We start from the raw sequence: 18,037 nt of genomic DNA on the forward strand, positions 1-18,037 counted from the left end.
CTGGACGTTCGCAGTTGCTGAGCCTGCCTCCAGGTGTCCTCAGGGGCCCAGTGAAACAGTGTTCTCTTTGCGAGGCTCTAGAAAGAGACAGCGCCAGAGTTGGTGGGTCTGTGAATGCGGTGTCCCGGCTACTTGAAGAGCAGCAAGAGCTTTTGGTCGTGGCTCCTTTGGGGTGGCAGGAATCCCTGGACGTTCGCAATTGCTGAGCCTGCCTCCGGGTGTCCTTACCAACCCACGCAAAGAGTGTTAAATTTTGGGAGTCTCTAGAAAGAGACAGCGCCAGCGTTGGTGGGTCTGTCAATGGGTTTTGCCTCGCGACTTGAAGAGCAGCAAGAGCTTTTGTTCCTGGCCCCTTTGCGGTGGGAGGAATCCCTGGACGTTCGCAGTTGCTGAGCCTGCCTCCAGGTGTCCTCAGCGGCCCAGTGAAACAGTGTTCTCTTTGCGAGGCTCTAGAAAGAGACAGCGCCAGAGTTGGTGGGTCTGTGAATGGGGTGTCCCGGCTACTTGAAGAGCAGCAAGAGCTTTTGGTCGTGGCTCCTTTGGGGTGGCAGGAATCCCTGGACGTTCGCAATTGCTGAGCCTGCCTCCAAGTGTCCTCCGCGGCCCATGCAAACAGTGTTCTCTTTTGGGAGGCTCTGGAAAGAGACAGTGCCAGTGTTTTTGGGACTGTGAATGGGGTGTCCTGGCTACTTGAAGAGCAGCAAGAGCTTTGGTCCTGGAGCCTTTGGGGTGGGAGGAATCCCTGGACGTTCGCAATTGCTGAGCCTGCCTCCGGGTGTCCTCAGCAGCCCACGCAAACAGTTTTCTCTTTTGGGAGGCTCTAGAAAGAGACAGCACCAGTGTTGGTGGGTCTGTCAATGGGGTGTCCTGACTACTTGAAGAGCAGCAAGAGCTTTTGATCCCGGCCCCTTTGCGGTGGGAGGAATCCCTGGACGTTCGCAATTGCTGAGCCTGCCTCCGGGTGTCCTCAGCAGCCCACGCAAAGAGTGTTCAATTTTGGGAGTCTCTAGAAAGAGACAGCGCCAGCGTTGGTGGGGCTGTGAATGGGGTTGCGTGGCTACTTGAAGTGCAGGAAGAGCTCTTGGTCCTGGCCCCTTTGCGGTGGGAGGAATCCCTGGACGTTCACAATTGCTGATCCTGCCTCCGGGTGTCCTTACCATCCCACGCAAAGAATGTTCAATTTTGGGAGTCTCTAGAAAGAGACAGCGCCAGCGTTGCTGGGTCTGTCAATGGGTTCTGCATCGCTACTTGAAGAGCAGCAAGAGCTTTTGATCCTGGCCCCTTTGCGGTGGGAGGAATCCCTGGACGTTCGCAATTGCTGAGCCTGCGTCCGGGTGTCCTCAGCAGCCCACCCAATAGTGTTCAATTTTGGGAGTCTCTAGAAAGAGACAGCGCCAGCGTTGGTGGGGATGTGAATGGGGTTGCGTGGCTACTTGAAGAGCAGCAAGAGCTCTTGGTCCTGGCCCCTTTGGGTTTGGAGGAATCCCTGGGCTTTCGCAATTGCTGAGCCTGCCTCCAAGTGTACTCGGCGGTCCATGCAGATATTATTCGGCTTTGGGAGACACTAGAAAGAGACAGCGCCAGCGTTTGTGTGTCAGTGAATGGGGTGTCCTGGCTACTTGAAGAGCAGCAAGAGCTTTTGGTCCTGGCCCCTTTGCGGTGGGAGGAATCCCTGGACGTTCGCAATTGCTGAGCTTGGCCCCGGGTATACTCAGCTCCGCAGGCAGATAATATTGGGCTTTGGGAGGAACTAGAAAGAGACAGCACCAGCGTTGGTGGGGCTGTGAATGGGGTGTCCTGGCTACTTGAAGAGCAGCAAGAGCTTTTGGTCCTGGCTCCTTTGCGGTGGGAGAAATCCCTGGGCTTTCGCAATTGCTGATCCTGCCTCTGGGTATACTCGGAGTCCCAGGCAGATAGCATTAGAGTTTGGGAGGCTCTAGAAAGAGACAGTGACATCGTTGGTGGGCCTATGAATGGGGTTACGTGGCTACTTGAAGAGCAGCAAGAGCTTTTGGTCCTGGCGCCTTTGCGGTGGCAGGAATCCCTGGACGTTCGCAATTGCTGAGCCTGCCTCAGGGTGTCCTCAGCGGCCCACGCAAACAGTGTTCTCTTTTGGGAGGCTCTGGAAAGAGACAGTGCCAGTGTTTTTGGGGCTGTGAATGGGGTGTCCTGACTACTTGAAGAGCAGCAAGAGCTTTTGGTCCTGGCCCCTTTGGGGTGGGAGGAATCCCTGGACGTTCGCAATTGCTGAGCCTGCCTCCGGGTGTCCTCAGCAGCCCACCAAATAGTGTTCAATTTTGGGAGTCTCTAGAAAGAGACAGCGCCAGCGTTGGTGGGGATGTGAATGGGGTTGCGTGGCTACTTGAAGAGCAGGAAGAGCTCTTGGTCCTGGCCCCTTTGCGGTGGGAGGAATCCCTGGGCTTTCGCAATTGCTGAGCCTGCCTCCAAGTGTACTCGGCGGTCCATGCAGATATTATTCGGCTTTGGGAGACACTAGAAAGAGACAGCGCCAGCGTTTGTGTGTCAGTGAATGGGGTGTCCTGGCTACTTGAAGAGCAGCAAGAGCTTTTGGTCCTGGCCCCTTTGCGGTGGCAGGAATCCCTGGACGTTCGCAATTGCTGAGCTTGGCTCTGGTAGTCCTCAGCAGCCCACACAAGCAGTGTTCTCTTTTGGGAGGCTCTAGAAAGAGACAGCACCAGCGTTGGTGGGTCTGTCAATGGGGTTTGCCTCGCTACTTGAAGAGCAGCAAGAGCTTTTGGTCGTGGCCCCTTTGCGGTGGGAGGAATCCCTGGATGTTCGCAATTGCTGATCCTGCCTCCGGGTGTACTCGGCGGCCCACGCAGATAGTACTGGGATTTGGGAGGCACTAGAAAGAGACAGCGCCAGCGTTGGTGGGTTTGTGAATGGGGTGTCCTGGCTACTTGAAGAGCAGCAAGAGGTTTTGGTCCTGGCGCCTTTGGGGTGGCAGGAATCCCTGGACGTTCGCAATTGCTGAGCCTGCCTCAGGGTGCCTTAATGGCCCACGCAAACACTGTTCTCTTTTGGAAAGCTCTGGAAAGAGACAGTGCCAGTGTTTTTGGGGCTGTGAATGTGGTGTCCTGACTACTTGAAGAGCAGCAAGAGCTTTTGGTCCTGGCCCCTTTGTGGTGGGAGGAATCCCTGGACGTTCGCAATTGCTGAGCCTGCCTCCGGGTGTCCTCAGCAGCCCACCCAATAGTGTTCAATTTTGGGAGTCTCTAGAAAGAGACAGCGCCAGCGTTGGTGGGGATGTGAATGGGGTTGCGTGGCTACTTGAAGAGCAGGAAGAGCTCTTGGTCCTGGCCCCTTTGGGTTTGGAGGAATCCCTGGGCTTTCGCAATTGCTGAGCCTGCCTCCAAGTGTACTCGGCGGTCCATGCAGATATTATTCGGCTTTGGGAGACACTAGAAAGAGACAGCGCCAGCGTTTGTGTGTCAGTGAATCGGGTGTCCTGGCTACTTGAAGAGCAGCAAGAGCTTTTGGTCCTGGCCCCTTTGCGGTGGGAGGAATCCCTGGACGTTCGCAATTGCTGAGCTTGGCTCTGCTTGTCCTCAGCGGCCCACGCAAGCAGTGTTCTCTTTTGTGAGGCTCTAGAAAGAGACAGCACCAGCGTTGGTGGGTCTGTGAATGGGGTTTGCCTCGCTACTTGAAGAGCAGCAAGAGCTTTTGTTCCTGGCCCCTTTGCGGTGGGAGGAATCCCTGGACGTTCGCAGTTGCTGAGCCTGCCTCCAGGTGTCCTCAGGGGCCCAGTGAAACAGTGTTCTCTTTGCGAGGCTCTAGAAAGAGACAGCGCCAGAGTTGGTGGGTCTGTGAATGCGGTGTCCCGGCTACTTGAAGAGCAGCAAGAGCTTTTGGTCGTGGCTCCTTTGGGGTGGCAGGAATCCCTGGACGTTCGCAATTGCTGAGCCTGCCTCCAAGTGTCCTCCGCGGCCCATGCAAACAGTGTTCTCTTTTGGGAGGCTCTGGAAAGAGACAGTGCCAGTGTTTTTGGGACTGTGAATGGGGTGTCCTGGCTACTTGAAGAGCAGCAAGAGCTTTGGTCCTGGAGCCTTTGGGGTGGGAGGAATCCCTGGACGTTCGCAATTGCTGAGCCTGCCTCCGGGTGTCCTCAGCAGCCCACGCAAACAGTTTTCTCTTTTGGGAGGCTCTAGAAAGAGACAGCACCAGTGTTGGTGGCTCTGTCAATGGGGTGTCCTGACTACTTGAAGAGCAGCAAGAGCTTTTGTTCCCGGCCCTTTAGCGGTGGGAGGAACCTCTGGACGTTCACAATTGCTGAGCCTGCCTCCGGGTTTCCTCAGCAGCCCACCCAATAGTGTTCAATTTTGGGAGTCTCTAGAAAGAGACAGCGCCAGCGTTGGTGGGGCTGTGAATGGGGTTGCGTGGCTACTTGAAGAGCAGGAAGAGCTCTTGGTCCTGGCCCCTTTGGGTTGGGAGGAATCCCTGGGCTTTCGCAATTGCTGAGCCTGCCTCCAAGTGTACTCGGCGGTCCATACAGATATTATTAGGCTTTGGGAGACACTAGAAAGAGACAGCGCCAGCGTTTGTGTGTCAGTGAACGGGGAGTACTGGCTACTTGAAGAGCAGCAAGAGCTTTTGGTCCTGGCCCCTTTGGGGTGGGAGGAATCCCTGGACGTTCGCAATTGCTGAGCTTGGCTCTGGCTGTCCTCAGCGGCCCACGCAAGCAGTGTTCTCTTTTGTGAGGCTCTAGAAAGAGACAGCACCAGCGTTGGTGGGTCTGTCAGTGGGGTTTGCCTCGCTACTTGAAGAGCAGCAAGAGCTTATGGTCCTGGAGCCTTTGGGGTGGCAGGAATCCCTGGACGTTCGCAATTGCTGAGCCTGCCTCAGGGTGTCCTCAGCAGCCCACGCAAACTGTGTTCTCTTTTGGGAGGCTCTGGAAAGAGACAGTGCCAGTGTTTTTGGGGCTGTGAATGGGGTGTCCTGGCTACTTGAAGAGCAGCAAGAGCTTTTGGTCCTGGCCCCTTTGGGGTGGGAGGAATCCCTGGACGTTCGCAATTGCTGAGCCTGCCTCGGGGTGTCCTTACCATCCCACGCAAAGAGTGTTCAATTTTGGGAGTCTCTAGAAAGAGACAGCGCCAGCGTTGGTGGGTCTGTCAATGGGTTTTTCCTCGCTACTTGAAGAGCAGCAAGAGCTTTTGGTCCTGGCCCCTTTGGGGTGGGAGGAATCCCTGGACATTCGCAATTGCTGAGCTTGGCCCCGGGTATACTCAGCTCCGCAGGCAGATAATATTGGGCTTTGGGAGGAACTAGAAAGAGACAGCACCAGCGTTCGTGGGTCTGTGAATGGGGTGTCCTGGCTACTTGAAGAGCAGCAAGAGATTTTGGTCCTGGCTCCTTTGCTGTGGGAGGAATCCCTGGGATTTCGCAATTGCTGAGGCTGCCTCTGGGCATACTCGGAGGCCCAGGCAGAGAGCATTGGAGTTTGGGAGACACTAGAAAGAGACAGCGCCAGCGTTTTTGTGTCAGTGAATGGGGTGTCCTGGCTACTTGAAGAGCAGCAAGAGCTTTTGGTCCTGGCCCCTTTGCGGTGGGAGGAATCCCTGGGCTTTCGCAACTGCTGAGGCTGCCTCTGGATATACTCGGAGGCCCAGGCAGAGAGCATTGGAGTTTGGGAGTCTCTAGAAAGAGACAGCACCAGTGTTGGTGGGTCTGTCAATGGGGTGTCCTGACTACTTGAAGAGCAGCAAGAGCTTTTGTTCCCGGCGCCTTAGCGGTGGGAGGAACCTCTGGACGTTCACAATTGCTGAGCCTGCCTCCGGGTGTCCTCAGCAGCCCACCCAACAGTGTTCAATTTTGGGAGGCTCTAGAAAGAGACAGCGCCAGCGTTGGTGGGGCTGTGAATGGGGTTGCGTGGCTACTTGAAGAGCAGGAAGAGCTCTTGGTCCTGGCCCCTTTGGGTTGGGAGGAATCCCTGGGCTTTCGCAATTGCTGAGCCTGCCTCCAAGTGTACTCGGCGGTCCATGCAGATATTATTCGGCTTTGGGAGACACTAGAAAGAGACAGCGCCAGCGTTTGTGTGTCAGTGAACGGGGTGTCCTGGCTACTTGAAGAGCAGCAAGAGCTTTTGGTCCTGGCCCCTTTGCGGTGGGAGGAATCCCTGGACGTTCGCAATTGCTGAGCCTGCCTCAGAGTGTCCTCAGCGGCCCACGCAAACAGTGTTCTCTTTTGGGAGGCTCTGGAAAGAGACAGTGCCAGTGTTTTTGGGGCTGTGAATGGGGTGTCCTGGCTACTTGAAGAGCAGCAAGAGCTTTTGGTCCTGGCCCCTTTGGGGTGGGAGGAATCCCTGGACGTTCACAATTGCTGAGCCTGCCTCCGGGTGTCCTTACCATCCCACGCAAAGAGTGTTCAATTTTGGGAGTCTCTAGAAAGAGACAGCGCCAGCGTTGGTGGGTCTGTCAATGGGTTTTGCCTCGCTACTTGAAGAGCAGCAAGAGCTTTTCGTCGTGGCCCCTTTGGGGTGGGAGGAACCTCTGGACGTTCACAATTGCTGAGCCTGCCTCCAGGTATCCTCAGCGGCCCAGGGAAACAGTGTTCTCTTTGCGAGGCTCTAGAAAGAGACAGCGCCAGAGTTGGTGGGTCTGTGAATGGGGTGTCCCGGCTACTTGAAGAGCAGCAAGAGCTTTTGGTCGTGGCTCCTTTGGGGTGGGAGGAATCCCTGGACATTCGCAATTGCTGAGCTGGGCCCCGGGTATACTCAGCTCCGCAGGCAGATAATATTGGGCTTTGGGAGGAACTAGAAAGAGACAGCACCAGCGTTGGTGGGGCTGTGAATGGGGTGTCCTGGCTACTTGAAGAGCAGCAAGAGCTTTTGGTCCTGGCCCCTTTGCGGTGGGAGGAATCCCTGGGCTTTCGCAATTGCTGATCCTGCCTCTGGGTATACTCGGAGTCCCAGGCAGATAGCATTGGAGTTTGGGAGTCTCTAGAAAGAGACAGTGACATCGTTGGTGGGCCTATGAATGGGGTTACGTGGCTACTTGAAGAGCAGCAAGAGCTTTTGGTCCTGGCGCCTTTGGGGTGGCAGGAATCCCTGGACGTTCGCAATTGCTGAGCCTGCCTCAGGGTGTCCTCAGCGGCCCACGCAAACAGTGTTCTCTTTTGGGAGGCTCTGGAAAGAGACAGTGCCAGTGTTTTTGGGGCTGTGAATGGGGTGTCCTGGCTACTTGAAGAGCAGCAAGAGCTTTTGGTCCTGGCCCCTTTGCCGTGGCAGGAATCCCTGGACGTTCGCAATTGCTGAGCCTGCCTCCGGGTGTCCTTACCATCCCACGCAAAGAGTGTTCAATTTTGGGAGTCTCTAGAAAGAGACAGCGCCAGCGTTGGTGGGTCTGTCAATGGGTTTTGCCTCGCTACTTGAAGAGCAGCAAGAGCTTTTGGTCCTGGAGCCTTTGGGGTGGCAGGAATCCCTGGACGTTCGCAATTGCTGAGCCTGCCTCAGGGTGTCCTCAGCAGCCCACGCAAACTATGTTCTCTTTTGGGAGGCTCTAGAAAGAGACAGTGCCAGTGTTTTTGGGGCTGTGAATGGGGTGTCCTGGCTACTTGAAGAGCAGCAAGAGCTTTTGGTCCTGGCCCCTTTGGGGTGGGAGGAATCCCTGGACATTCGCAATTGCTGAGCTGGGCCCCGGGTATACTCAGCTCCGCAGGCAGATAATATTGGAGTTTGGGAGGAACTAGAAAGAGACAGCACCAGCGTTGGTGGGTCTGTGAATGGGGTGTCCTGGCTACTTGAAGAGCAGCAAGAGCTTTTGGTCCTGGCTCCTTTGCTGTGGGAGGAATCCCTGGGATTTCGCAATTGCTGAGGCTGCCTCTGGGTATACTCGGAGGCCCAGGCAGAGAGCATTGGAGTTTGGGAGGCCCTAGAAAGAGACAGCGCCAGCGTTGGTGGGGATGTGAATGGGGTTGCGTGGCTACTTGAAGAGCAGGAAGAGCTTTTGGTCGTGGCGCCTTTGGGGTGGCAGGAATCCCTGGACGTTCGCAATTGCTGAACCTGCCTCAGGGTGTCCTCAGCGGCCCACGCAAACAGTGTTCTCTTTTGGGAGGCTCTGGAAAGAGACAGTGCCAGTGTTTTTGGGGCTGTGAATGGGGTGTCCTGGCTACTTGAAGAGCAGCAAGAGCTTTTGGTCCTGGCCCCTTTGCGGTGGGAGGAATCCCTGGGCTTTCGCAACTGCTGAGGCTGCCTCTGGATATACTCGGAGGCCCAGGCAGAGAGCATTGGAGTTTGGGAGTCTCTAGAAAGAGACAGCACCAGTGTTGGTGGGTCTGTCAATGGGGTGTCCTGACTACTTGAAGAGCAGCAAGAGCTTTTGTTCCCGGCGCCTTAGCGGTGGGAGGAACCTCTGGACGTTGACAATTGCTGAGCCTGCCTCCGGGTGTCCTCAGCAGCCCACCCAATAGTGTTCAATTTTGGGAGGCTCTAGAAAGAGACAGCGCCAGCGTTGGTGGGGCTGTGAATGGGGTTGCGTGGCTACTTGAAGAGCAGGAAGAGCTCTTGGTCCTGGCCCCTTTGGGTTGGGAGGAATCCCTGGGCTTTCGCAATTGCTGAGCCTGCCTCCAAGTGTACTCGGCGGTCCATGCAGATATTATTCGGCTTTGGGAGACACTAGAAAGAGACAGCGCCAGCGTTTGTGTGTCAGTGAACGGGGTGTCCTGGCTACTTGAAGAGCAGCAAGAGCTTTTGGTCCTGGCCCCTTTGCGGTGGGAGGAATCCCTGGACGTTCGAAATTGCTGAGCCTGCCTCAGAGTGTCCTCAGCGGCCCACGCAAACAGTGTTCTCTTTTGGGCGGCTCTGGAAAGAGACAGTGCCAGTGTTTTTGGGGCTGTGAATGGGGTGTCCTGGCTACTTGAAGAGCAGCAAGAGCTTTTGGTCCTGGCCCCTTTGGGGTGGGAGGAATCCCTGGACGTTCACAATTGCTGATCCTGCCTCCGGGTGTCCTTACCATCCCACGCAAAGAATGTTCAATTTTGGGAGTCTCTAGAAAGAGACAGCGCCAGCGTGGGTGGGTCTGTCAATGGGTTTTGCCTCGCTACTTGAAGAGCAGCAAGAGCTTTTGGTCCTGGCCCCTTTGGGGTGGGAGGAACCTCTGGACGTTCACAATTGCTGAGCCTGCCTCCAGGTATCCTCAGCGGCCCAGGGAAACAGTGTTCTCTTTGCGAGGCTCTAGAAAGAGACAGCGCCAGAGTTGGTGGGTCTGTGAATGGGGTGTCCCGGCTACTTGAAGAGCAGCAAGAGCTTTTGGTCGTGGCTCCTTTGGGGTGGGAGGAATCCCTGGACATTCGCAATTGCTGAGCTGGGCCCCGGGTATACTCAGCTCCGCAGGCAGATAATATTGGGCTTTGGGAGGAACTAGAAAGAGACAGCACCAGCGTTGGTGGGGCTGTGAATGGGGTGTCTTGGCTACTTGAAGAGCAGCAAGAGCTTTTGGTCCTGGCCCCTTTGCGGTGGGAGGAATCCCTGGGATTTCGCAATTGCTGATCCTGCCTCTGGGTATACTCGGAGTCCCAGGCAGATAGCATTGGAGTTTGGGAGTCTCTAGAAAGAGACAGCGCCAGCGTTGGTGGGGATGTGAATGGGGTTGCGTGGCTACTTGAAGAGCAGGAAGAGCTTTTGGTCGTGGCGCCTTTGGGGTGGCAGGAATCCCTGGACGTTCGCAATTGCTGAACCTGCCTCAGGGTGTCCTCAGCGGCCCACGCAAACAGTGTTCTCTTTTGGGAGGCTCTGGAAAGAGACAGTGCCAGTGTTTTTGGGGCTGTGAATGGGGTGTCCTGGCTACTTGAAGAGCAGCAAGAGCTTTTGGTCCTGGCCCCTTTGCGGTGGGAGGAATCCCTGGGCTTTCGCAACTGCTGAGGCTGCCTCTGGATATACTCGGAGGCCCAGGCAGAGAGCATTGGAGTTTGGGAGTCTCTAGAAAGAGACAGCACCAGTGTTGGTGGGTCTGTCAATGGGGTGTCCTGACTACTTGAAGAGCAGCAAGAGCTTTTGTTCCCGGCGCCTTAGCGGTGGGAGGAACCTCTGGACGTTCACAATTGCTGAGCCTGCCTCCGGGTGTCCTCAGCAGCCCACCCAATAGTGTTCAATTTTGGGAGGCTCTAGAAAGAGACAGCGCCAGCGTTGGTGGGGCTGTGAATGGGGTTGCGTGGCTACTTTAAGAGCAGGAAGAGCTCTTGGTCCTGGCCCCTTTGGGTTGGGAGGAATCCCTGGGCTTTCGCAATTGCTGAGCCTGCCTCCAAGTGTACTCGGCGGTCCATGCAGATATTATTCGGCTTTGGGAGACACTAGAAAGAGACAGCGCCAGCGTTTGTGTGTCAGTGAACGGGGTGTCCTGGCTACTTGAAGAGCAGCAAGAGCTTTTGGTCCTGGCCCCTTTGCGGTGGGAGGAATCCCTGGACGTTCGAAATTGCTGAGCCTGCCTCAGAGTGTCCTCAGCGGCCCACGCAAACAGTGTTCTCTTTTGGGCGGCTCTGGAAAGAGACAGTGCCAGTGTTTTTGGGGCTGTGAATGGGGTGTCCTGGCTACTTGAAGAGCAGCAAGAGCTTTTGGTCCTGGCCCCTTTGGGGTGGGAGGAATCCCTGGACGTTCACAATTGCTGATCCTGCCTCCGGGTGTCCTTACCATCCCACGCAAAGAATGTTCAATTTTGGGAGTCTCTAGAAAGAGACAGCGCCAGCGTTGGTGGGTCTGTCAATGGGTTTTGCCTCGCTACTTGAAGAGCAGCAAGAGCTTTTGGTCCTGGCCCCTTTGGGGTGGGAGGAACCTCTGGACGTTCACAATTGCTGAGCCTGCCTCCAGGTATCCTCAGCGGCCCAGGGAAACAGTGTTCTCTTTGCGAGGCTCTAGAAAGAGACAGCGCCAGAGTTGGTGGGTCTGTGAATGGGGTGTCCCGGCTACTTGAAGAGCAGCAAGAGCTTTTGGTCGTGGCTCCTTTGGGGTGGGAGGAATCCCTGGACATTCGCAATTGCTGAGCTGGGCCCCGGGTATACTCAGCTCCGCAGGCAGATAATATTGGGCTTTGGGAGGAACTAGAAAGAGACAGCACCAGCGTTGGTGGGGCTGTGAATGGGGTGTCTTGGCTACTTGAAGAGCAGCAAGAGCTTTTGGTCCTGGCGCCTTTGGGGTGGCAGGAATCCCTGGACGTTCGCAATTGCTGAGCCTGCCTCCGGGTGTCCTCAGCGGCCCACGCAAGCAGTGTTCTCTTTCGGGAGGCTCTAGAAAGAGACAGTGCCAGTGTTTTTGGGGCTGTGAATGGGGTGTCCTGGCTACTTGAAGAGCAGCAAGAGCTTTTGGTCGTGGCCCCTTTGCGGTGGGAGGAATCCCTCGACGTTCGCAATTGCTGAGCCTGCCTCCGGGTGTCCTTACCATTCCACGCAAACAGTGTTCTCTTTTGGGAGGCTCTGGAAAGAGACAGTGCCAGTGTTTTTGGGGCTGTGAATGGGGTTTCCCTGGCTACTTGAGGAGCAGCAAGAGCTTTTGGTCCTGGCCCCTTTGATTTGGGAGGAATCCCTGGGCTTTCACAATTGCTGAGCCTGCCTCCAAGTGTACTCGGCGGCCCACGCAGATAGTACTGGACTTTGGGAGGCACTAGAAAGAGACAGCGCCAGCGTTTGTGTGTCAGTGAATGGGGTGTCCTGGCTACTTGAAGAGCAGCAAGAGCTTTTGGTCCTGGCCCCTTTGGGGTGGGAGGAATCCCTGGACGTTCGCAATTTCTGAGCCTGCCTCCGGGTGTCCTTACCATCCCACGCAAAGAGTGTTCAATTTTGGGAGTCTCTAGAAAGACACAGCGCCAGCGTTGCTGGGTCTGTCAATGGGTTTTGCCTCGCTACTTGAAGAGCAGCAAGAGCTTTTGGTCGTGGCCCCTTTGCGGTGGGAGGAATCCCTGGACGTTCGCAGTTGCTGAGCCTGCCTCCAGGTATCCTCAGCGGCCCAGGGAAACAGTGTTCTCTTTGCGAGGCTCTAGAAAGAGACAGCGCCAGAGTTGGTGGGTCTGTGAATGGGGTGTCCCGGCTACTTGAAGAGCAGCAAGAGCTTTTGATCCCGGCCCCTTAGCGGTGGGAGGAACCTCTGGACGTTCACAATTGCTGAGCCTGCCTCCGGGTGTCCTCAGCAGCCCACGCAAACAGTTTTCTCTTTTGGGAGGCTCTAGAAAGAGACAGCGCCAACGTTGGTGGGTCTGTCAATGGGGTTTTCCTCGCTACTTGAAGAGCAGCAAGAGCTTTTGGTCCTGGCCCCTTTGTGGTGGGAGGAATCCCTGGACGTTCGCAATTGCTGAGCCTGCCTCCGGGTGTACTCGGCGACCCACGCAGATAGTACTGGGCTTTGGGAGGCACTAGAAAGAGACAGCGCCAGCCTTGGTGGGTTTGTGAATGGGGTGTCCTGGCTACTTGAAGAGCAGCAAGAGCTTTTGGTCCTGGCTCCTTTGGGTTGGCAGGAATCCCTGGACATTCGCAATTGCTGAGCCTGCCTCCGGGTGTCCTCAGCGGACCACGCAAACAGTGTTCTCTTTTGGGAGGCTCTGGAAAGAGACAGTGCCAGTGTTTTTGGGGCTGTGAATGGGGTTGCGTGGCTACCTGAAGAGCAGCAAGAGCTTTTGGTCCTGGCCCCTTTGGGGTGGGAGGAATCCCTGGACGTTCACAATTGCTGATCCTGCCTCCGGGTGTCCTTACCATCCCACGCAAAGAATGTTCAATTTTGGGAGTCTCTAGAAAGAGACAGCGCCAGCGTTGCTGGGTGTGTCAATGGGTTTTGCCTCGCTACTTGAAGAGCAGCAAGAGCTTTTGGTCGTGGCCCCTTTGCGGTGGGAGGAATCCCTGGACGTTCGCAGTTGCTGAGCCTGCCTCCAGGTATCCTCAGCGGCCCAGGGAAACAGTGTTCTCTTTGCGAGGCTCTAGAAAGAGACAGCGCCAGAGTTGGTGGGTCTGTGAATGGGGTGTCCCGGCTACTTGAAGAGCAGCAAGAGCTTTTGGTCGTGGCTCCTTTGGGGTGGGAGGAATCCCTGGACATTCGCAATTGCTGAGCTGGGCCCTGGGTATACTCAGCTCCGCAGGCAGATAATATTGGGCTTTGGGATGAACTAGAAAGAGACAGCACCAGTGTTGGTGGGTCTGTCAATGGGTTTTGCCTCGCTACTTGAAGAGCAGCAAGAGCTTTTGGTCCTGGCCCCTTTGGGGTGGGAGGAATCCCTGGGCTTTCGCAATTGCTGAGCCTGCCTCCAAGTGTACTCGGCGGTCCATGCAGATATTCTTTGGGTTTGGGAGACGCTAGAAAGGGACAGCACCAGCGTTGGTGGGGCTGTGAATGTGGTGTCCTAGCTAGTTGAAAGCAGCAAGAGCTTTTGTTCCCGGCCCCTTAGCGGTGGGAGGAACCTCTGGACGTTCACAATTGCTGAGCCTGCCTCCGGGTGTCCTCAGCGGCCCACCCAATATTGTTCAATTTTGGGAGGCTCTAGAAAGAGACAGCGCCAGCGTTGGTGGGTCTGTCAATGGGTTTTGCCTCGCTACTTGAAGAGCAGCAAGAGCTTTTGGTCCTGGCCCCTTTGCGGTGGCAGGAATCCCTGGACGTTCGCAATTGCTGAGCCTGCCTCCGGGTGTCCTCAGCAGCCCACGCAAACAGTTTTCTCTTTTGGGAGGCTCTAGAAAGAGACAGCACCAGTGTTGGTGGGTCTGTCAATGGGGTGTCCTGACTACTTGAAGAGCAGCAAGAGCTTTTGATCCCGGCCCCTTAGTGGTGGGAGGAACCTCTGGACGTTCACAATTGCTGAGCCTGCCTCCGGGTGTCCTCAGCAGCCCACGCAAACAGTGTTCTCTTTTGGGAGGCACTAGAAAGAGACAGCACCAGTGTTGGTGGGTCTGTCAATGGGGTTTGCCTCGCTACTTGAAGAGCAGCAAGAGATTTTGGTCCTGGCTCCCTTGCGGTGGGAGGAATCCCTGGGTTTCGCAATTGCTGAGGCTGCCTCTGGGTATACTCGGAGGCCCAGGCAGATAGCATTGGAGTTTAGGAGTCTCTAGAAAGAGACAGCACCAGCGTTGGTGGGCCTATGAATGGGGTTACGAGGCTACTTGAAGAGCAGCAAGAGCTTTTGGTCCTGGCCCCTTTGGGGTGGGAGGAATCCCTGGACATTCGCAATTGCTGAGCCTGCCTCCGGGTGTACTCGGCGGCCCACGCAGATAGTACTGGGCTTTGGGAGGCACTAGAAAGAGACAGCGCCAGCGTTGGTGGGTTTGTGAATAGGGTGTCCTGGCTACTTGAAGAGCAGGAAGAGCTCTTGGTCCTGGCGCCTTTGGGGTGGCAGGAATCCCTGGACGTTCACAATTGCTGAGCCTGCCTCAGAGTGTCCTCAGCGGCCCACGCAAGAAGTGTTCTGTTTTGGGAGGCTCTAGAAAGAGACAGTGCCAGTGTTTTTGGGGCTGTGAATGTGGTGTCCTGGCTACTTGAAGAGCAGCAAGAGCTTTTGATCCCGGCCCCTTAGCGGTGGGAGGAACCTCTGGACGTTCACAATTGCTGAGCCTGCCTCCGGGTGTCCTCAGCGGCCCACCCAATAGTGTTCAATTTTGGGAGGCTCTAGAAAGAGACAGCGCCAGCGTTGGTGGGTCTGTCAATGGGTTTTGCCTCGCTACTTGAAGAGCAGGAAGAGCTTTTTGTCCTGGCTCCTTTGGGGTGGCAGGAATCCCTGGACTTTAGCAATTGCTGATTCCGCCTCCGGGTGTACTCGGCGGCCCACGCAGATATTACTGGGCTTTGGGAGGCACTAGAAAGAGACAGCGCCAGCGTTGGTGGGTTTGTGAATGGGGTGTCCTGGCTACTTGAAGAGCAGCAAGAGGTTTTGGTCCTGGCGCCTTTGGGGTGGCAGGAATCCCTGGACGTTCGCAATTGCTGAGCCTGCCTCCGGGTGTCCTTACCATCCCACGCAAAGAGTGTTCAATTTTGGGAGTCTCTAGAAAGAGACAGCGCCAGCGTTGGTGGGTCTGTCAATGGGTTTTGCCTCGCTACTTGAAGAGCAGCAAGAGCTTTTGGTCGTGGCCCCTTTGCGGTGGGAGGAATCCCTGGACGTTCGCAATTGCTGAGCTTGGCTCCGGGTATACTCAGCTCCGCAGGCAGATAATATTGGAGTTTGGGAGGCTCTAGAAAGAGACAGCACCAGCGTTGGTTGGTCTGTCAATGGGGTTTGCCTCGCTACTTGAAGAGCAGCAAGAGCTTTTGGTCCTGGCGCCTTTGGGGTGGCAGGAATCTCTGGACGTTCGCAATTGCTGAGCCTGCCTCCGGGTGTCCTTACCATCCCACGCAAAGAGTGTTCAATTTTGGGAGTCTCTAGAAAGAGACAGCGCCAGCGTTGGTGGGTCTGTCAATGGGTTATGCCTCGCTACTTGAAGAGCAGCAAGAGCTTTTGGTCGTGGCCCCTTTGCGGTGGGAGGAATCCCTGGACATTCGCAATTGCTGAGCTTGGCTCCACCTCAGTGGCTGAGGCAGGTAGTATTGGATTTTGGGAGGCTGTAGAAAGAGACAGCACCAGCACTGGTGGGACTGTGAATGGGGTTGCCTGGCTACTTGAAGAGCAGCAAGAGCTTTTGGTCCTGGCCCCTTTGGGGAGGGAGGAATCCCTGGACGATCACTATTGTTGAGCTTGGCTCCAGCTCAGAGGCCGAGCCAGGTAGTATTGGAATTTGGGAGGCTGTAGAAAGAGACAGCTCCAGCATTTGTGGGACTGTGAATGGTGTTGCCTAGATACTTGAAGAGCGGCTAGAGCTTTTGGTCCTGGCCCCTTTGGTGTAGGAGGAATCCCTGGACGTTCGCAATTGCTGATGCTGGCTCCAGCTCAGCGGTCCAGGCAGGTAGTATTGGACTTTGGGAGGCTGTAGAAAGAGAGAGCGGCAGCGTTGGTGGGGCTGTGAATGGCGTTGCCTGGATACTTGAAGAGTAGCAACAGCATTTGTTCCTGGCCCCTTTTGTGTAGGAGGAAGCCCTGGACGATCGCAATTGCTGAGCTGGGCTCCGGCTCCGTGGCACAGGCAGGTAGTATTGGACTTTGGGAGGCTCTAGAGAGAGTCAGCGCCAGCGTTTGTGGGGCTGTGAATGGGGTTGCCTAGATACTTGAAGAGCGGCTAGAGCTTTTGGTCCTGGCCCTTTGGTGTAGGAGGAATCCCTGGATGTTCGCAATTGCTGAGCTGGACCGCGGCTCAGCGGCCCAGCCAGGTAGTATTGGACTTTGGGAGGCTGTAGAAAGAGACAGCACCAGCGTTTGTGGGGCTGTGAATGAGGTTACCTGGATACTTGAAGAGCGGCTAGAGCTTTTGGTCCTGCCCCCTTTGGGGTGGGAGGAATCCGTGGACGTTCGCAATTGCTGAGATGGACCCCGGCTCAGCGGCCGAGGCAGGTAGTACTGGAATTTGGGAGGCTGTAGAAAGAGACAGCGCCAGCGTTTGTGGGGCTGTGAATGAGGTTACCTGGATACTTCAAGAGCGGCTAGAGCTTTTGGTCTTGGCTCATTTGGTGTAGGAGGAATCCCTGGACGTTCGCAATTGCTGATGCTGGCTCCAGCTCAGCGGTCCAGGCAGGTAGTATTGGACTTTGGGAGGCTGTAGAAAGAGAGAGCGGCAGCGTTGGTGGGGCTGTGAATGGCGTTGCCTGGATACTTGAAGAGTAGCAACAGCATTTGTTCCTGGCCCCTTTTGTGTAGGAGGAAGCCCTGGACGATCGCAATTGCTGAGCTGGGCTCCGGCTCCGTGGCACAGGCAGGTAGTATTGGACTTTGGGAGGCTCTAGAGAGAGTCAGCGCCAGCGTTTGTGGGGCTGTGAATGGGGTTGCCTAGATACTTGAAGAGCGGCTAGAGCTTTTGGTCCTGGCCCCTTTGGTGTAGGAGGAATCCCTGGATGTTTGCAATTGCTGAGCTGGACCGCGGCTCAGCGGCCCAGCCAGGTAGTATTGGACTTTGGGAGGCTGTAGAAAGAGACAGCACCAGCGTTTGTGGGGCTGTGAATGAGGTTACCTGGATACTTGAAGAGCGGCTAGAGCTTTTGGTCCTGCCCCCTTTGGGGTGGGAGGAATCCGTGGACGTTCGCAATTGCTGAGATGGACCCCGGCTCAGCGGCCGAGGCAGGTAGTACTGGAATTTGGGAGGCTGTAGAAAGAGACAGCGCCAGCGTTTGTGGGGCTGTGAATGAGGTTACCTGGATACTTCAAGAGCGGCTAGAGCTTTTGGTCTTGGCTCATTTGGTGTAGGAGGAATCCCTGGACGTTCGCAATTGCTGATGCTGGCTCCAGCTCAGCGGTCCAGGCAGGTAGTATTGGACTTTGGGAGGCTGTAGAAAGAGAGAGCGGCAGCGTTGGTGGGGCTGTGAATGGCGTTGCCTGGATACTTGAAGAGTAGCAACAGCATTTGTTCCTGGCCCCTTTTGTGTAGGAGGAATCCCTGGACGATCGCAATTGCTGAGCTGGGCTCCGGCTCCGTGGCACAGGCAGGTAGTATTGGACTTTGGGAGGCTCTAGAGAGAGTCAGCGCCAGCGTTTGTGGGGCTGTGAATGGGGTTGCCTAGATACTTGAAGAGCGGCTAGAGCTTTTGGTCCTGGCCCCTTTGGTGTAGGAGGAATCCCTGGATGTTTGCAATTGCTGAGCTGGACCGCGGCTCAGCGGCCCAGCCAGGTAGTATTGGACTTTGGGAGGCTGTAGAAAGAGACAGCACCAGCGTTTGTGGGGCTGTGAATGAGGTTACCTGGATACTTGAAGAGCGGCTAGAGCTTTTGGTCCTGCCCCCTTTGGGGTGGGAGGAATCCGTGGACGTTCGCAATTGCTGAGATGGACCCCGGCTCAGCGGCCCAGGCAGGTAGTACTGGAATTTGGGAGGCTTTCGAAAGAGACAGCGCCAGCGTTTGTGGGGCTGTGAATGAGGTTACCTGGATACTTCAAGAGCGGCTAGAGCTTTTGGTCTTGGCTCATTTGGTGTAGGAGGAATCCCTGGACGTTCGCAATTGCTGATGCTGGCTCCAGCTCAGCGGCCCAGGCAGGTAGTATTGGACTTTGG

Source organism: Platalea leucorodia, assembly GCF_965183815.1.
Source record: "Platalea leucorodia genome assembly, chromosome: 6".
In the NCBI taxonomy this organism is placed as follows: Eukaryota; Metazoa; Chordata; class Aves; order Pelecaniformes; family Threskiornithidae; genus Platalea; species Platalea leucorodia.